Genomic DNA, 18,461 nt, shown 5'->3' with positions numbered 1-18,461 from the left:
GAAGGAGTTCTATATGCATCGCTCGGGTGGTCATGCATTTGAATACAATACCCCACCGCTTCTCGGTTCCTCTTCCTTTCTTTACATACCTGTACAGCGGGATAGATTGTTGCTTGCGTGGGGCTATTCTTGAGCGAGCCAGGATGAAAGCAGTATGTATTTCTCCTCCCTCCTCTCGGGCACGCAAGTAGGCCACCGAACCGTAGGCTACTTCGGAGGCGTCGCTGAAGACGTGCAGGTCCATCTGGCACGTCTCCGGCCTCACTGTGGGTGGGAAGTAGCTGCGGCGTATGTTGACACCTGGGAGTGAGCTGAGTTCTGTCTCCCACTCTCTCCATGTGGATGCAAGGTGCTCGGGTATGGGGTCGTCCCAGCCCTGGTCCTTGTCCCATAACGCTCTTACAATCATCTTTGCCCTGGTGGTGTAAGGTAGAATACATCCCAACGGGTCATATTGTCTGGCGAGTGTTCTGTATACACTCCGTCTGGTGGTCGGTAGTGCAGTCGACCTTCCCTGCTCCTTGGTCAGGGGTGTGTGTTTATAATGGAGCGAGTCTGTTTTGAAGCGCCAGACTAGTCCTAATGTCATTTCTTGGGCTTCTCCTGGGATGGTCGCCATCCAGGTCTCGCTGCTTGCTGCCTTGTCCTCGGGGGAGAGGCTGCGCAATACTTGCGGGTCGCTGCTGGCCCACTGCCTGAGATCAAAGCCGCCTTTGATCAGGGAGGCGCGGAGCTTGAGTAGAAGGGCCTCGGCTTCTTCTGGCGTCGAGACGCTTTGCAGACAGTTGTCCACGTAGAAACTATTTCCTACACTTTGTCGGACCTCTTCATCGGCTGCTGGGTCCTCTGCGACGTGTTTTTGCAGTGCAAACGTAGCACAGCATGGGCTGCATGTGGTTCCAAAAGGGAGGACTTCCCATTGATAGATGGCTGGTTGCTCGTACCCGATCCTCTCTCTCCATAGGAACCGCAGCAGGGGCTTGTCCTCCTCCACAAGTCTCACCTGCAGGAACATCCCTTTGATGTCGCCGCTGATGGCCACCTTGTCTTGGCGGAAACGTAGTAACACGCCTAGTAGAGAGGGGCCGAGTGTTGGGCCGGGCAAGAGCTCTTTATTCAGATTTTGTGATCCGATCTGGTAGCTGCAGTTGAACACAATACGATCCTTGCCGTTGTGGTGGACTTTGTGGTGCGGCACGTACCATGATTCGGTCGTCTGATCGGCCTCTTTAATGTCAATTTTCTTTATGTGTCCCGCTGTGATTAGCTTGTTAATCTCAGCGCGGTACACAGTCTCTTGAGCGGGGTCTCTGGCTAGGCACCGCTCTGTGTTCAATAGATACCGCTCCGTCGCTTCTTTTGGGGCGTGGAAGGTAGGCATACCCTCTCGCCTCAGAAGTGGAGTTGCGTATCTCATCACTCCGTTGACTTTGACTCTCTTTGTCCCCTGCTCGAGGAGGGCTATAGCGTAAATGTCTTCCTTGGAGCGAATGTCTTTCTTTTCGTTCTTAAAGGGCATTGTCTCTAGTGTCCATAGCCTCTCGACATGCTGTAGGAGGGTGGTGTCTTCTTCTGTCACTCTGGAGTGGAGGCAGCTAGTGGCTGCTGTTCGGTTAAGGGACCTAGCGAGGGGGCCTTGTAGTGTCCATCCTAGGCGGGTCTCGACTGCTGCAGGACAGCCTCTGGGCCCTGTGTGGACCCGGTCCATCGGGACGATGAGGTCTGCATGGTCGGAGCCTATCAGCAGGGTCGGGGTGGCACCGTCTATGAGCGGTATAGGTAGTTGACGCAGGTGCACATATTTATCCATCAGCTTGGCGATGGGGTAGGTGTACTGCGACAGGCCTATTTCTTGGCTGGTGAAAGCGTTAGTAATCCTATACCGTCTCTCTGGCTGCCCGCTTGCTGCGATAGTGAAGGAGACATTCTCGCCATTTATCGTCTTTAGATCTCTTCTTATTGTCCGAATCGTCATCTGGTTTTCGCTCCCCAGCAGCCCCAGCTGGGCCGCAGCGGACGCGAGGAGAAGGGTCTTCTCTGACCCGTCGTCAAGGACGGCGTAAGTGTCCATGACCTTGTCTTGGTAACTCAATGTTACGCGGACCACCTTTAAGAGCACCCGGGCGCCCCCGCTGCTGGCGGGGTCAATGTACATAACACTTGCCTTTGTGCTGCTTGAGGGTGCAGGCTTTCTTCTGTTACTGTCGTGTAGGACGTCTAAGTGGGCTCCGTCACACCGACTACACCTCTTCTTTAAGCGGCAATCGGCTGCCATGTGACTGCGCGCACATCGGTAACAGCGTCGGTTGGCCTTTATCCATTGACTCACCTCGTCGGTGGTCATCTTCTTGAACGTGTCACATTGTGACAGCCAGTGTTTATTTTCGCAGTACGGGCACACCATCTTCCACTTCTCTTTCATCGAGGGGGTACTGTGGTTCTTGCTGCTCGGTACTGATTCTGATTGGTGCATGACGGTCACCAATCTGCGGCCATCGTTTGCTCTCCTAGGTCCCTCTCTGGAGCTTGGTGTGCTCCGCATGAACGTATCCAACCGTAGGCTGTTGACTTCTCTCGCCAGGAAGTCGGCTAGGTCTAGGAGGGATGGCTCGGGACCGTTAGGATCACGGTGGTCTCTTTGCCGCCTGAAGCGCTCTTGTCGGGCGGGCGGAAGCTTCTCTAAAATCCTCTCGACATTAGAGTTTGCGTACAGTTCGTGCATACCCTTTTCTCTTTGCGCCCCCAGCATCCCTACCAGGGATTGTACCTTGATAGACAGGTCATCTAGTGAGCGATTGTCTGTGGCTGGGGGTAGGCGGTCAATATGCCTTATCTCTTGTATTACGTAGTCCCATATGCGTCCATATCTTTGGTCGAGTGCTGCTAGAGCCGCGGTGTATGGGGTAGTAGAGGTGGCATAGGCCAGCGCTATATTGTGCGCTCGGGGCACCTTGAGGTGCTTCAGTAGGATAGCATATTTGTACGGTTCATCAGCTACATCGGACATCATTGTCTCTAAGCACATTCGTAGCTCTGTGTACTGTGCTCTGTTCTCGTGTGTGAAGTCCGGGAACGTCGGTGTGCCAATGTATGATGCCATGGATGGCTGGCACATCGGTGAGCGTTGGAAGAGAGGCCTCCTAGGCGAGTCTCCTCTTACGCCTCTTGGTGGGCTGGTACCTGCTGGATACCATGGCCCGCGTACCCAGGTGCTGTTCCTCTGGGCTGGTCGTGCGTCAAGCTCACCCGTGAATTGAGTCGGGGGTCTGTAGCGCAGAGCCGCGGGGGTAAAGCCTGGGCTGTACTGGACCTCCTGGTCCTGTGGAGTACTGTGCTGCTGTTGGGCTTGACTCTCCTCCTCTCCCTCTTCTTCTTCCTCTGGCAGGTCATCTAGATCCTGTAGTCTTCTATTTAGCCTCTCCGCGGTGTAGACCGTTTCTTCCTTGTAGCTGGGTCTCACTTGGACCGGACGGGGAAGGGGTTCGGAGGGGGGTATAGGCTCTCTCTGGTGGTCGGGCTCAGGGTCGCTTGATCGGGTAGGGGAGGGTGCCCTTGACCCTTGTCTTGACGAGGCCCTGGAGCCCCGTGCGGAGGGAGGGGGTGTTGCCCTGGTGATCAGCTGCTCCATTATCTGCGCTTGTAATCGGTCGCGCTCGGCTTCGCGCTTGGTGAGAGCGAGGTCGCGCTCTGCTTCTCTTTGGGCACCGGCAGCGGCGCGCTGGGCTTCGGCGGCGGCGCGCTGGGCTTCGGCCCGGTCTCTTCCCATATTCTCTTCCATCTGAAGGCGTCTAATCTCTAGACGTGTACGATCTTCGTCGCTCCGTTGCTGCGCTTGAAGGCGTTCTCTTTCCATGGAAGAATGTTCGCGCTCACTAAGCGTCTGTGCTTGGAGTCGATCGCGCTCTGTTGAGGCTGCCAGGCTGGCGAGGAAGGCCTGTGCCAGCATCTTGTCCGCCTCGCTGGGGAAGACGCTGGTTGAGGTGATCCGCTCCTGGTAGTACTCGTTGGAGATCCGTTCTCCTGTGGCGAGTCGAGGAGATCCATCTCCGGGGTGCTCGCCTCTTCTTGTAGTGGGTCGAGTTCCATCCCTGGAGGGCTGTCTTTATCCTGGAGCTCTCCGGGGACTACTTCTTCGGTCTTGGCGGGGGGTAAAGTCATGTCAGGTCCCTCCTGGTCCCCTCCGTGAGCTTGGTCAGTTACGTTAGAACCCACTAGGGCCTCTATAGGCGGGGTAGCCTGGTCGATAGGGTCGGACATAATTTTTACTATCTACTTTTTCCGCGTTTACCGTCTGTAGAAAGCTAGGTAGTATATTGGCAACGTAATCCTCTAAGTACTGAGGTGTCTGCCGTCTACGCTGCGGGCGATCTATTTTAGGAGAACCATTTTGTGGAGTGTTCATCATTGGCCATGTCAATATTAATACCACTATATTAATATTACGCTAGTTACCCTCCGGCTCGAAGGACCAATTGTAATTGAGGGGTACAATTCCCTGACTGTATTGATAAGTATGGTATCATTAAACCACTACCGTCTTATGCACTTTAATTACTGGCCATACAGTACATGATATATATAATGATGAACACTTCCCACAATGAAATCGGTTCCACACAAAGTTGTAATTAAGTATTTATTGCAGCAAAAGGTACATAATATACTTCTCTATTTCACTTTGAATGCGCTTATAAGGCAAAGGAATGTGCGTAGGCAAATCAATAACGAATGTCCCTTCTCTGGTTACGCAGGAGGTAATTATACAACCTGAATCTTAGGGAATTATATCTATGGTACACTAGTAATATATAGCGGGAGATACTGGAAGGGTCCCCCCGGTTGTAAGCCAGCAAGGGTAGAGGATCTGTCGGTAATAGAGTCTGGGTCAACGATGATAAGGAGACTCCGAGTACGGGAGACGGTGCAATAAGATCTTGATCCACAGACGAATACAGCTGTTCTCCGTAGCCTGTAGCTCCACAGGGAAGAAAGCTAGCCTGCCTCAGGCTTCTGAGGGGCAGACTCGACGTGGCTCCTCACAGGGTAAATCCCACACACGTGTGGGCGTCGGCGATTCTCCGCTCCATTAATCACAGGACCAAAAGCAAATATAATCCAGTGTACATGTCCACACGGTCCTCGTCTAGGGCTCCTCGGGTGAAAGCGCCATGAAAGCAGCCCAGCCTGGATAAGCACTCTAGCTGATACGAGGAAAACGTTGGTGATGCTGGTCACTGTAGAACTTTAGCCGCACGATACACTATACACAATACACAAATTAGACTATTACTGATTTAATAGAATATGTCGCACTCGACGGTATAGCGCCAAACTCTGACACTTCAGTTATTAATTCGCACGCGGTCTCAATGCTCTATTTGGGGCCAAACAGGCCATACTTCACCGCACGTAGTATCGTGGGTGAGGCTTCAACTTATTGGGTAACATACTTCTGTATTCACCTGCGCCGTATTTATACGCTTAGATGAATAAACTAGTACCAGCTTTATTCCTGTCTCATATCCTTGCGCAATACCATTCATGTCCAGGCATGTCCCCGGCGGTGACTTTGAACCTGACTTTGGAGGCATGGCCTTGGCGCCTGTGGACCGCTGTCCAATAGGAGAATGAAATATTATGGTCTGTACTAGGCTAAAGGGATATTCCGTGTATATGTACAAGGAATATACAAGGGATATCAAACGATATACAAATATTATGCAATATATATCAATCAATAAATATATATATTCGGTTTAATCTGATCCTTTGTAACAGCCGCCTCCTAATTAGTCCCACCTAATTAGCTAAGCAGAGACAGATTAACCGCACTGTCCACTACTCAATGTCTGTTGTGAGGGGTAGGGCAGTTCACAAAGTCATGGGGTCATGGTCGTCATCAATAGTCTCGGGGAGCCTTGGCAACTCTATTAGCCTCACCACGGGTCGGGTGTAGATCCGCCCTTGGACGAGCACTTCGGCTGCTCGGACCTTTCCGTCGGCACCGGTGATCACTTTGCTTACGCGGCCAGCCGGCCACATAGCTCGGGGTAGTGACTGGTCGATAATCATGACGACTGTTCCTTCTGTCAAATTGTCTCTCTCTTTCACCCATTTCTGGCGGGTCTGTAGAGACGGTAGATAGTGGAGTAGGAAGCTGTTCCAAAACTTGTCAGCCAATACTTGACTGTACCTCCACATTCTTCGGCTGTTCGCTTCTTCAGGCCTGTACATTGTCTGTGGTAGCGCGGGGTCCAGCCGCCCCATCAAGAGTGTGTTGGGGGTGACTGGATCGACATCTGCTACATCACTTGAGACGTAACCGAGGGGCTTTGAGTTCAATACTCCCTCGATCTCCGTGAGGACTGTCATTAGGACTTCTTCCGCCACGGTCTGGGCCCCGAGCACGGCGTACAGGGCTGTCTTTATTGAACGTACTTCTCGTTCCCAAGTTCCACCGAAGTGAGGTGCATTCGGGGGATTAAACTGGAAGTCAATCTGGGATGGAGCGAGGTGGGTCTTAAGTTCTGGGCCCATAGCTTGGAAGCTCTCTCTCAGCTCTCTTTCTCCGCCTTTGAAGTTTGTCCCGTGATCAGACAATAATATAGACGTTTGCCTTTCCGCGATGTGAATCTTCGGAAGGCCATAAGGAATGAGTCTGTGCTCATGGTTGGAAGGAGTTCTATATGCATCGCTCGGGTGGTCATGCATTTGAATACAATACCCCACCGCTTCTCGGTTCCTCTTCCTTTCTTTACATACCTGTACAGCGGGATAGATTGTTGCTTGCGTGGGGCTATTCTTGAGCGAGCCAGGATGAAAGCAGTATGTATTTCTCCTCCCTCCTCTCGGGCACGCAAGTAGGCCACCGAACCGTAGGCTACTTCGGAGGCGTCGCTGAAGACGTGCAGGTCCATCTGGCACGTCTCCGGCCTCACTGTGGGTGGGAAGTAGCTGCGGCGTATGTTGACACCTGGGAGTGAGCTGAGTTCTGTCTCCCACTCTCTCCATGTGGATGCAAGGTGCTCGGGTATGGGGTCGTCCCAGCCCTGGTCCTTGTCCCATAACGCTCTTACAATCATCTTTGCCCTGGTGGTGTAAGGTAGAATACATCCCAACGGGTCATATTGTCTGGCGAGTGTTCTGTATACACTCCGTCTGGTGGTCGGTAGTGCAGTCGACCTTCCCTGCTCCTTGGTCAGGGGTGTGTGTTTATAATGGAGCGAGTCTGTTTTGAAGCGCCAGACTAGTCCTAATGTCATTTCTTGGGCTTCTCCTGGGATGGTCGCCATCCAGGTCTCGCTGCTTGCTGCCTTGTCCTCGGGGGAGAGGCTGCGCAATACTTGCGGGTCGCTGCTGGCCCACTGCCTGAGATCAAAGCCGCCTTTGATCAGGGAGGCGCGGAGCTTGAGTAGAAGGGCCTCGGCTTCTTCTGGCGTCGAGACGCTTTGCAGACAGTTGTCCACGTAGAAACTATTTCCTACACTTTGTCGGACCTCTTCATCGGCTGCTGGGTCCTCTGCGACGTGTTTTTGCAGTGCAAACGTAGCACAGCATGGGCTGCATGTGGTTCCAAAAGGGAGGACTTCCCATTGATAGATGGCTGGTTGCTCGTACCCGATCCTCTCTCTCCATAGGAACCGCAGCAGGGGCTTGTCCTCCTCCACAAGTCTCACCTGCAGGAACATCCCTTTGATGTCGCCGCTGATGGCCACCTTGTCTTGGCGGAAACGTAGTAACACGCCTAGTAGAGAGGGGCCGAGTGTTGGGCCGGGCAAGAGCTCTTTATTCAGATTTTGTGATCCGATCTGGTAGCTGCAGTTGAACACAATACGATCCTTGCCGTTGTGGTGGACTTTGTGGTGCGGCACGTACCATGATTCGGTCGTCTGATCGGCCTCTTTAATGTCAATTTTCTTTATGTGTCCCGCTGTGATTAGCTTGTTAATCTCAGCGCGGTACACAGTCTCTTGAGCGGGGTCTCTGGCTAGGCACCGCTCTGTGTTCAATAGATACCGCTCCGTCGCTTCTTTTGGGGCGTGGAAGGTAGGCATACCCTCTCGCCTCAGAAGTGGAGTTGCGTATCTCATCACTCCGTTGACTTTGACTCTCTTTGTCCCCTGCTCGAGGAGGGCTATAGCGTAAATGTCTTCCTTGGAGCGAATGTCTTTCTTTTCGTTCTTAAAGGGCATTGTCTCTAGTGTCCATAGCCTCTCGACATGCTGTAGGAGGGTGGTGTCTTCTTCTGTCACTCTGGAGTGGAGGCAGCTAGTGGCTGCTGTTCGGTTAAGGGACCTAGCGAGGGGGCCTTGTAGTGTCCATCCTAGGCGGGTCTCGACTGCTGCAGGACAGCCTCTGGGCCCTGTGTGGACCCGGTCCATCGGGACGATGAGGTCTGCATGGTCGGAGCCTATCAGCAGGGTCGGGGTGGCACCGTCTATGAGCGGTATAGGTAGTTGACGCAGGTGCACATATTTATCCATCAGCTTGGCGATGGGGTAGGTGTACTGCGACAGGCCTATTTCTTGGCTGGTGAAAGCGTTAGTAATCCTATACCGTCTCTCTGGCTGCCCGCTTGCTGCGATAGTGAAGGAGACATTCTCGCCATTTATCGTCTTTAGATCTCTTCTTATTGTCCGAATCGTCATCTGGTTTTCGCTCCCCAGCAGCCCCAGCTGGGCCGCAGCGGACGCGAGGAGAAGGGTCTTCTCTGACCCGTCGTCAAGGACGGCGTAAGTGTCCATGACCTTGTCTTGGTAACTCAATGTTACGCGGACCACCTTTAAGAGCACCCGGGCGCCCCCGCTGCTGGCGGGGTCAATGTACATAACACTTGCCTTTGTGCTGCTTGAGGGTGCAGGCTTTCTTCTGTTACTGTCGTGTAGGACGTCTAAGTGGGCTCCGTCACACCGACTACACCTCTTCTTTAAGCGGCAATCGGCTGCCATGTGACTGCGCGCACATCGGTAACAGCGTCGGTTGGCCTTTATCCATTGACTCACCTCGTCGGTGGTCATCTTCTTGAACGTGTCACATTGTGACAGCCAGTGTTTATTTTCGCAGTACGGGCACACCATCTTCCACTTCTCTTTCATCGAGGGGGTACTGTGGTTCTTGCTGCTCGGTACTGATTCTGATTGGTGCATGACGGTCACCAATCTGCGGCCATCGTTTGCTCTCCTAGGTCCCTCTCTGGAGCTTGGTGTGCTCCGCATGAACGTATCCAACCGTAGGCTGTTGACTTCTCTCGCCAGGAAGTCGGCTAGGTCTAGGAGGGATGGCTCGGGACCGTTAGGATCACGGTGGTCTCTTTGCCGCCTGAAGCGCTCTTGTCGGGCGGGCGGAAGCTTCTCTAAAATCCTCTCGACATTAGAGTTCGCGTACAGTTCGTGCATACCCTTTTCTCTTTGCGCCCCCAGCATCCCTACCAGGGATTGTACCTTGATAGACAGGTCATCTAGTGAGCGATTGTCTGTGGCTGGGGGTAGGCGGTCAATATGCCTTATCTCTTGTATTACGTAGTCCCATATGCGTCCATATCTTTGGTCGAGTGCTGCTAGAGCCGCGGTGTATGGGGTAGTAGAGGTGGCATAGGCCAGCGCTATATTGTGCGCTCGGGGCACCTTGAGGTGCTTCAGTAGGATAGCATATTTGTACGGTTCATCAGCTACATCGGACATCATTGTCTCTAAGCACATTCGTAGCTCTGTGTACTGTGCTCTGTTCTCGTGTGTGAAGTCCGGGAACGTCGGTGTGCCAATGTATGATGCCATGGATGGCTGGCACATCGGTGAGCGTTGGAAGAGAGGCCTCCTAGGCGAGTCTCCTCTTACGCCTCTTGGTGGGCTGGTACCTGCTGGATACCATGGCCCGCGTACCCAGGTGCTGTTCCTCTGGGCTGGTCGTGCGTCAAGCTCACCCGTGAATTGAGTCGGGGGTCTGTAGCGCAGAGCCGCGGGGGTAAAGCCTGGGCTGTACTGGACCTCCTGGTCCTGTGGAGTACTGTGCTGCTGTTGGGCTTGACTCTCCTCCTCTCCCTCTTCTTCTTCCTCTGGCAGGTCATCTAGATCCTGTAGTCTTCTATTTAGCCTCTCCGCGGTGTAGACCGTTTCTTCCTTGTAGCTGGGTCTCACTTGGACCGGACGGGGAAGGGGTTCGGAGGGGGGTATAGGCTCTCTCTGGTGGTCGGGCTCAGGGTCGCTTGATCGGGTAGGGGAGGGTGCCCTTGACCCTTGTCTTGACGAGGCCCTGGAGCCCCGTGCGGAGGGAGGGGGTGTTGCCCTGGTGATCAGCTGCTCCATTATCTGCGCTTGTAATCGGTCGCGCTCGGCTTCGCGCTTGGTGAGAGCGAGGTCGCGCTCTGCTTCTCTTTGGGCACCGGCAGCTGGGCTTCGGCGGCGGCGCGCTGGGCTTCGGCCCGGTCTCTTCCCATATTCTCTTCCATCTGAAGGCGTCTAATCTCTAGACGTGTACGATCTTCGTCGCTCCGTTGCTGCGCTTGAAGGCGTTCTCTTTCCATGGAAGAATGTTCGCGCTCACTAAGCGTCTGTGCTTGGAGTCGATCGCGCTCTGTTGAGGCTGCCAGGCTGGCGAGGAAGGCCTGTGCCAGCATCTTGTCTGCCTCGCTGGGGAAGACGCTGGTTGAGGTGATCCGCTCCTGGTAGTACTCGTTGGAGATCCGTTCTCCTGTGGCGAGTCGAGGAGATCCATCTCCGGGGTGCTCGCCTCTTCTTGTAGTGGGTCGAGTTCCATCCCTGGAGGGCTGTCTTTATCCTGGAGCTCTCCGGGGACTACTTCTTCGGTCTTGGCGGGGGGTAAAGTCATGTCAGGTCCCTCCTGGTCCCCTCCGTGAGCTTGGTCAGTTACGTTAGAACCCACTAGGGCCTCTATAGGCGGGGTAGCCTGGTCGATAGGGTCGGACATAATTTTTACTATCTACTTTTTCCGCGTTTACCGTCTGTAGAAAGCTAGGTAGTATATTGGCAACGTAATCCTCTAAGTACTGAGGTGTCTGCCGTCTACGCTGCGGGCGATCTATTTTAGGAGAACCATTTTGTGGAGTGTTCATCATTGGCCATGTCAATATTAATACCACTATATTAATATTACGCTAGTTACCCTCCGGCTCGAAGGACCAATTGTAATTGAGGGGTACAATTCCCTGACTGTATTGATAAGTATGGTATCATTAAACCACTACCGTCTTATGCACTTTAATTACTGGCCATACAGTACATGATATATATAATGATGAACACTTCCCACAATGAAATCGGTTCCACACAAAGTTGTAATTAAGTATTTATTGCAGCAAAAGGTACATAATATACTTCTCTATTTCACTTTGAATGCGCTTATAAGGCAAAGGAATGTGCGTAGGCAAATCAATAACGAATGTCCCTTCTCTGGTTACGCAGGAGGTAATTATACAACCTGAATCTTAGGGAATTATATCTATGGTACACTAGTAATATATAGCGGGAGATACTGGAAGGGTCCCCCCGGTTGTAAGCCAGCAAGGGTAGAGGATCTGTCGGTAATAGAGTCTGGGTCAACGATGATAAGGAGACTCCGAGTACGGGAGACGGTGCAATAAGATCTTGATCCACAGACGAATACAGCTGTTCTCCGTAGCCTGTAGCTCCACAGGGAAGAAAGCTAGCCTGCCTCAGGCTTCTGAGGGGCAGACTCGACGTGGCTCCTCACAGGGTAAATCCCACACACGTGTGGGCGTCGGCGATTCTCCGCTCCATTAATCACAGGACCAAAAGCAAATATAATCCAGCCGTAAAGGGCTATGCAGTCGTCGGGGAGATAATCCAGTGTACATGTCCACACGGTCCTCGTCTAGGGCTCCTCGGGTGAAAGCGCCATGAAAGCAGCCCAGCCTGGATAAGCACTCTAGCTGATACGAAGAAAACGTTGGTGATGCTGGTCACTGTAGAACTTTAGCCGCACGATACACTATACACAAATTAGACTATTACTGACTTAATAGAATATGTCGCACTCGACGGTATAGCGCCAAACTCTGACACTTCAGTTATTAATTCGCACGCGGTCTCAATGCTCTATTTGGGGCCAAACAGGCCATACTTCACCACACGTAGTATCGTGGGTGAGGCTTCAACTTATTGGGTAACATACTTCTGTATTCACCTGCGCCGTATTTATACGCTTAGATGAATAAACTAGTACCAGCTTTATTCCTGTCTCATATCCTTGCGCAATACCATTCATGTCCAGGCATGTCCCCGGCGGTGACTTTGAACCTGACTTTGGAGGCATGGCCTTGGCGCCTGTGGACCGCTGTCCAATAGGAGAATGAAATATTATGGTCTGTACTAGGCTAAAGGGATATTCCGTGTATATGTACAAGGAATATACAAGGGATATCAAACGATATACAAATATTATGCAATATATATCAATCAATAAATATATATATTCGGTTTAATCTGATCCTTTGTAACACCCCCCGTTAAATTCGTTCTGGCGCCGGGCGGCTAGGTGGTGTAGTGGGCAAGGCACTCGCCACCAATGTGGAGACGCTGGGTTCGCGTGTTCGAATCCAGCTCTCCACATTGTTTTCAGTTTAGCTGGTCGTCCGCAGTAATACACATTGGCCGTATTACGGGGAGGGAAACTGAAGGGTGGGGATCGGGCGTTGTGGACAGCGACTCCTACAGGTCGGCTGGTGCGCCTGCGCAGTAGAATCAGGAAGTGTCGGGGGCAGTGTGAGCCTCCCACGCGTTACTCCTCGCCACTGAGAGATCGAGCTGCGCAGGTGAAAAGATGCGACTGCTGTTACAGTACCTCAAGTACAGGAGGGGACTTGTGCTATGTATGACTTAGTCCACATTGCAGCCGGCTTGTGGGAGGCAAGAAACAGCGTTCGTGACAGGGGAGGGTTGAATTGGATGATACGAAATTGGGATGGGAGAAAATATAGAAAATGGGAGAAAAAGTGGATAAAAAAAAAATTCGTTCTGGCGCCGACTCTGGGCAGAATAGGAAACGGCTGTTTTTCCGAGTTCTGTGCGGGCAAATGGTACTGTTGTAATCACGGCGAGAGCCTTCCTCACCCCTCCTCCTTCCTCACCATCACCATACCCTACCCTCCAATCTCCCCCAATCCCATTCAATCTAATTTGCTGCAGCTCAAATGTATCCCCTTGCCCCACTTTGCCTTTTATGTCTCTGTCTGTGTTTTGTGTATTTTTTGTATGTTTGTTTTTGTTTTTGCTGCCATTTTGGCCAGGTCTTGCTCGAAAAAGAGATCTTTGATCTCAAGTGACTACCTGGTAAAATAAAGGTAAAATAAAAATAAAATAATCACCATCACGGCGGAAGCCTCCCTCACCCCTTATCCTCTCACACCCTTATATGGGCAGCATCCGTTCCCCGGTTTCCCACGCTGCCAGCCCATCAATCAACACGGCTGTGACGGATTCCCTCATCAGCGTGAGGATACTTCAGCCCGCAGATCCTGTTCTACCCTCGTCGGAGTGTTAACCTCACTTCCTAGGTACGACGACTAGCTCTAGCCTTGCTACTCAAAACCTTGTTGAATTGCCTTGTCGCTAATCCTGTTCTCTCTGTGCCCCAGGACCACCGCTCACCTGGACGCCCCGTGCGGCACATGGAACATTTACATTTAGTCATTTAGCTGACGCTTTTATCCAAAGCGACTTAGAAGTTCTGTACGACAAGTCATCAGGAACGCACCATTCCTCATCCAGTGAAACATTCTTGTACCTGTCGCACATTTCCTATTTGTGAAACTGTCTGCTTGGGGAATCATAATTAAAACCCACCTAAACCGCTCCATTCTCTCTCCTCCTGTGTTCTGCAATTGGGCTCCGCCAAACCCCTATCCTAACAGGTACAGAGAGAGTTAAAAGATCCTGTGGTCCGCAGGCCAAAACTACTCTGAGAAGAGTAGAGAAGAGAGAGAGCGGCACATTTTCACAAATATTGACTGAACTGTCCAGAGGACACATTAATAAGAGAAAAAAGTCTTAAGTTCAATTATACCATCCTAAGGACTGACTTCACAATTTTATTCATACAACTGCATTGCTACAAGGTTATGAAGCCACCTAGTGGGCAAATGGTGCAACTTCAGAGTCATAAGGACGTGTGTACGTCTAACTAAAATGGAAGGAATCTCTGTCTGTCTGTCTGTCCTTTCGATTTTCTAGAGAACCGTTAAACCGATCGACTTCACACTTGCCGTGTGTATTTCGGAGAACCAAAGAAAGTGCTGTGTCGAGCTTGAAGTTGATTGAATGAGCTTTTTCTTGAAAGAGCTGCAAGCAGCAATACCAGGGGGCCAATCAATCAGGCCGGTCTAGTAGCATTGTATTTTGCAAGCACGGGAAAAGGACCAAACCATTGCTTGTCAGGGTGAGAAATCTCTCATTGCATGAATACTAGACATAGAACTCTGTAATAGTAGTGTCACTCATTGAATTTAATTATATGATGTCACTGACCATTCAATGACCCTAGGAATAAATAAATATTGGGAGACCTTCCAATTTCACCTTGTTTGGGGGCCCTAATACTATTAAGGAAGGTAGGGCCCTAAGTGCAGTGCCTGATCTGCCTATAGTGGGTAGGACAGTCTTGCACTGACTTTTCCTACAGGGTGTTGGAGCTGGGTGTGTCCTCTTGACAAAGATGTTACAGATCCCTGTCAACTACCCTGGCTCTTGCTTACGCTCTAGGAGTCCTTCTCATCCTCTTCTTCGCCATCCTCTTCCTCTTATCAGCCAGACTATCTTTGGTATAAAAAAAATATGTTTCCTCCTCCTCTTCTTCTCTTATTATAAAAGTGGGACTTTAATGGAGCAGCCTTAGGCTATGGAAGAGGGTTAATTCTAATCTTGAACACAAGGTGGTGCTGTGGTACCACATTTGTAGGCTACAGCACTTTATAGTCAAGCATTGATACCAAGTTGGTTTGGGATGAGGTTGGGTGATATTTTTTGTCATGCCTCTTTAAAATAAATAATAATAATCCATCCTGTTTTTCACTCTGGAACGACACCATTCCATTCCATCTGACTAGTGAGGTAGGTAGTTGGGTGCTGTCTGCTTTGTAGTGGTGTGGGGGGGATAAAAAAGGGTCTGCAGTTGATTGGGAGGGGTAGGGTGCCGTTGTTATGGTAACAGATTAAGGGCAAAGATATTTCAGACCTCACATTTCTACACAGAGCTGTCTCTGCGCCTGTACTACACACAGCCAGTGGGACGCCATCCAACTCTCTGCGTAGGAGTGTTCAGTCCTCTATAACAGTTTCACTGGAATTCTGTTGCTAGGGAACAGTTTGGACCCAAGTGTATTTCTTGTCAACTATTAGCATTAGCAAACATTGCAACAGGAAATAAACTTGGGTACTTTTATAATGTTATTATTATATATATACTATACATATGAAAATGTTTATAGACGGCTTTCAACTTGACAACATAACGAATCTAAATTACCTAGGTTTATTTCCTGTTGCAGTGTTTGCCAATACAGGAAATACACTTGGGTCCAAATTGTTCCCTAGCAACAGAATCCCAGAACTGAGCCCTGCGTGTTTCAGCCCAAAAGTGGAGAAGGATGCAGCTGCAGAGCCTCAGAGCCAGCGGCGCTTTCAGGGCCGCGCTCTGACGGCCGCGCTGTGAGGGCAGCTCAGCAGCGCCACCCACCCAATGGCTGAATTGCCAATGGCTGAATTGGAGTATTGCACTGTGCGGGCACAGCTGTGAGATCCGCGCGAGGCCAGAGGATGTACAGAGTAAATTAACTATACTTTTGCTCACACAATATCTTGAATGAATGCGTTTATTTATTTCGAACATACATTGAAAATAAATAATAATAAAAAACAAGTAATAAACAGATTAAAAAACAAACAAGCAGGAGTAGGAGGATGAAGTGTAAATGTGTGTATTATTTCCTACCCCCTTGATTGATTGATTGATTGATTGATTGATTGATTGATTGATTGATTGATTGAAAACTTTATTAACAGATTGCAGAATGGGTACAATACATTTTCAATTCATCATAACATATAATGACATACATGACATACAGATACAGTATTCAGTATACCTTCACACTCTATTATCTTATGCAACTCATATTCACTCCACAAACTGAAATATACATACATTGTTGAATGAACAGCCTGTTTCTTGAAGTTAGACTCTCCTCTAAATTGAACCGTTTGTCGTAGAGACTTGCGGGTTGTACCATTGTACTCAGTAGGGATATCCTCTTTCATTGGTCTATATTGACCACATACTTAGGCCACGCCCCCTTTTTGTATCTTTTGAACCGTTTGTCATAGAGACAATACAGACCCTCTCCCGTTGACCAGCGGTGCACAGGCATCACCCACACTTTCACAATTTCCCTGTGCGGAATTGTCTATTTTTTGTCTATTTGTCTATTGTCTATTTCTTTTTATTTAAATTTTTTTATTAAAAACGAAGGTTCGAACGTCCTTTCGAAGAACCCTGACGAAGTTTGAATCCCAAAAACAGGCTTCGGGGACAGCCTTACCAAACACATTATTTATATTATTCAAATGGAACTCAAACATGTTCCGTTGTGATGTCACAGTATGATTTCATAATAGAACATTCGGACATTCTAGAACATTTGTGATGTCACAGTATGATGTCATAATCAAACATTCTAGAACATTTGTGATGTCACAGTATGATGTCATAATCAAACATTCTAGAACATTTGTGTAACTATTCAACAATTCTCTCAGAAGAGCTCATTGTGCATCTTGAAACAGTACTGAACAGATAGACTAAACAACATAGATTGAAGCCTGCATTTCTCAACCAAAGTGCCTTGCCTACCATTTTGCTGTGGAAAGAGACAATACAGAGACAATACAGACCCTCTCCCGTTGGCCGGTGGTGCACAAGCATCAGCCACACTTTCACAATTTCCCAGCGCGGAATTGTCTAGTTTTTTATTATTATTTATTTTCAATTTAGGTTAGAAATAAATAAACACATATATTCAAGATATCTGGATCTCACAGCTGTGCCCCAACACAGTGCAATACTCCAATTCAGCCATTGGCAATTCAGCCATTGGCATAGCTGTCAACATTGGGATTTGAAAAAACTGGAGATTTCGCCCCGCCCCGCCCCCCTCCCCCGCCCCCTCCCAATCTAGTCTCCTCCCCCTCGTATGTATAGACCAAATCGGGGAGGAGATAGCGGGGGGGAGGAATGAATGTGGATGAGAGCCGTGATGTAAGTGGTTGCAGATACGGCTGTGGGGGTGCTGGAGACATGATCGAATAGACTTGTATGCGCCTGAATCTCCTGAACACGGCGCGAGCCCTTCCTAATCGATCAAAACTAAATCGGCCGAGAAAAAGCAGTTTTTAAGCACCTATTCCCCATGCACATGCGCAGATTGCCCACGGATTGTGACGCAACGCACACCCGCCCGGCCGCCCTGGACTGTTCCATCAGAGGGGGGAGCTTCGGTGCAGTGTGAGTGGCTACAGACCACTGCACTTAAATATAAACATTAGTCTACCTGGAGACTCAATGAGGTAATTGTAGATGTCGCCATAAGACGCGTCTGGTAATTTAGTGGGATCATTGTTTCATTATCCTGTTCGGCTGAAAGGACACTGGCCACCGAAGCTCCCCCCTCTGATGGAACAGTCCAGGGCGGTGTGCGTTGCGTCACAATCCGTGGGCAATCTGCCATGTTCAGGAGATTCAGGCGCATACAAGTCTATTTGATCATGTCTCCAGCACCCCCACAGCCGTATCTGCAACCACTTACACAGTGGTGCGTTATTGAAATCATCTGGGGTGACACGCACCACGTGCACGCGCGCTCCCGGCGCGTACGCGCGCTCCCGCGAATGCGCATTTAATGTCCCCTCGCTTGAGCACAGACTAAAGACAGTGCCTAATTGCCTCTACGAATGGAATGTAACACATGTCTTCACAACAAGTTAGGTGTGAATGCATCTGAGAACGTATTTAACACACCTGACGACCGGCGCTATTGATATGCAAATAGCGAGTACTTATGTGGGGTTGCACAGAGCAACCCCGTCCCATGAAGAACGCATGCCTGCACTTACATCACGGCTCTCATCCACATTCATTCATATGCTCCCCCGCTATCCTCCCTGATTTCAATGTAACGCGGAAGTGTAGTGGTCTATATATTTTCTGTTAGGATGTTTGTTGACAGCTGCTCGCTGCTGAGCTGCCTCGTCGCTGCCATCTGCTGGTCAAAACCTGTATGTACCCAAGGACTGGGTGAACTACTAATTGCTACATTAAATTAATCAGATACCTGGTTGAAAGTGAAATGCTGTGTACATCCCTGCATTAAATGAATGGAAGTGTCAGTGTTTCTGGAGAGAGATGGAACGCTTGCTCTTGTCAGCACTGTGCAGCCG

Source organism: Notolepis coatsorum (genome assembly GCF_963971535.1).
Source record: "Notolepis coatsorum genome assembly, chromosome: 7".
NCBI lineage: Eukaryota > Metazoa > Chordata > Actinopteri > Aulopiformes > Paralepididae > Notolepis > Notolepis coatsorum.
Note: the sequence above shows the minus strand (reverse complement) of the source record.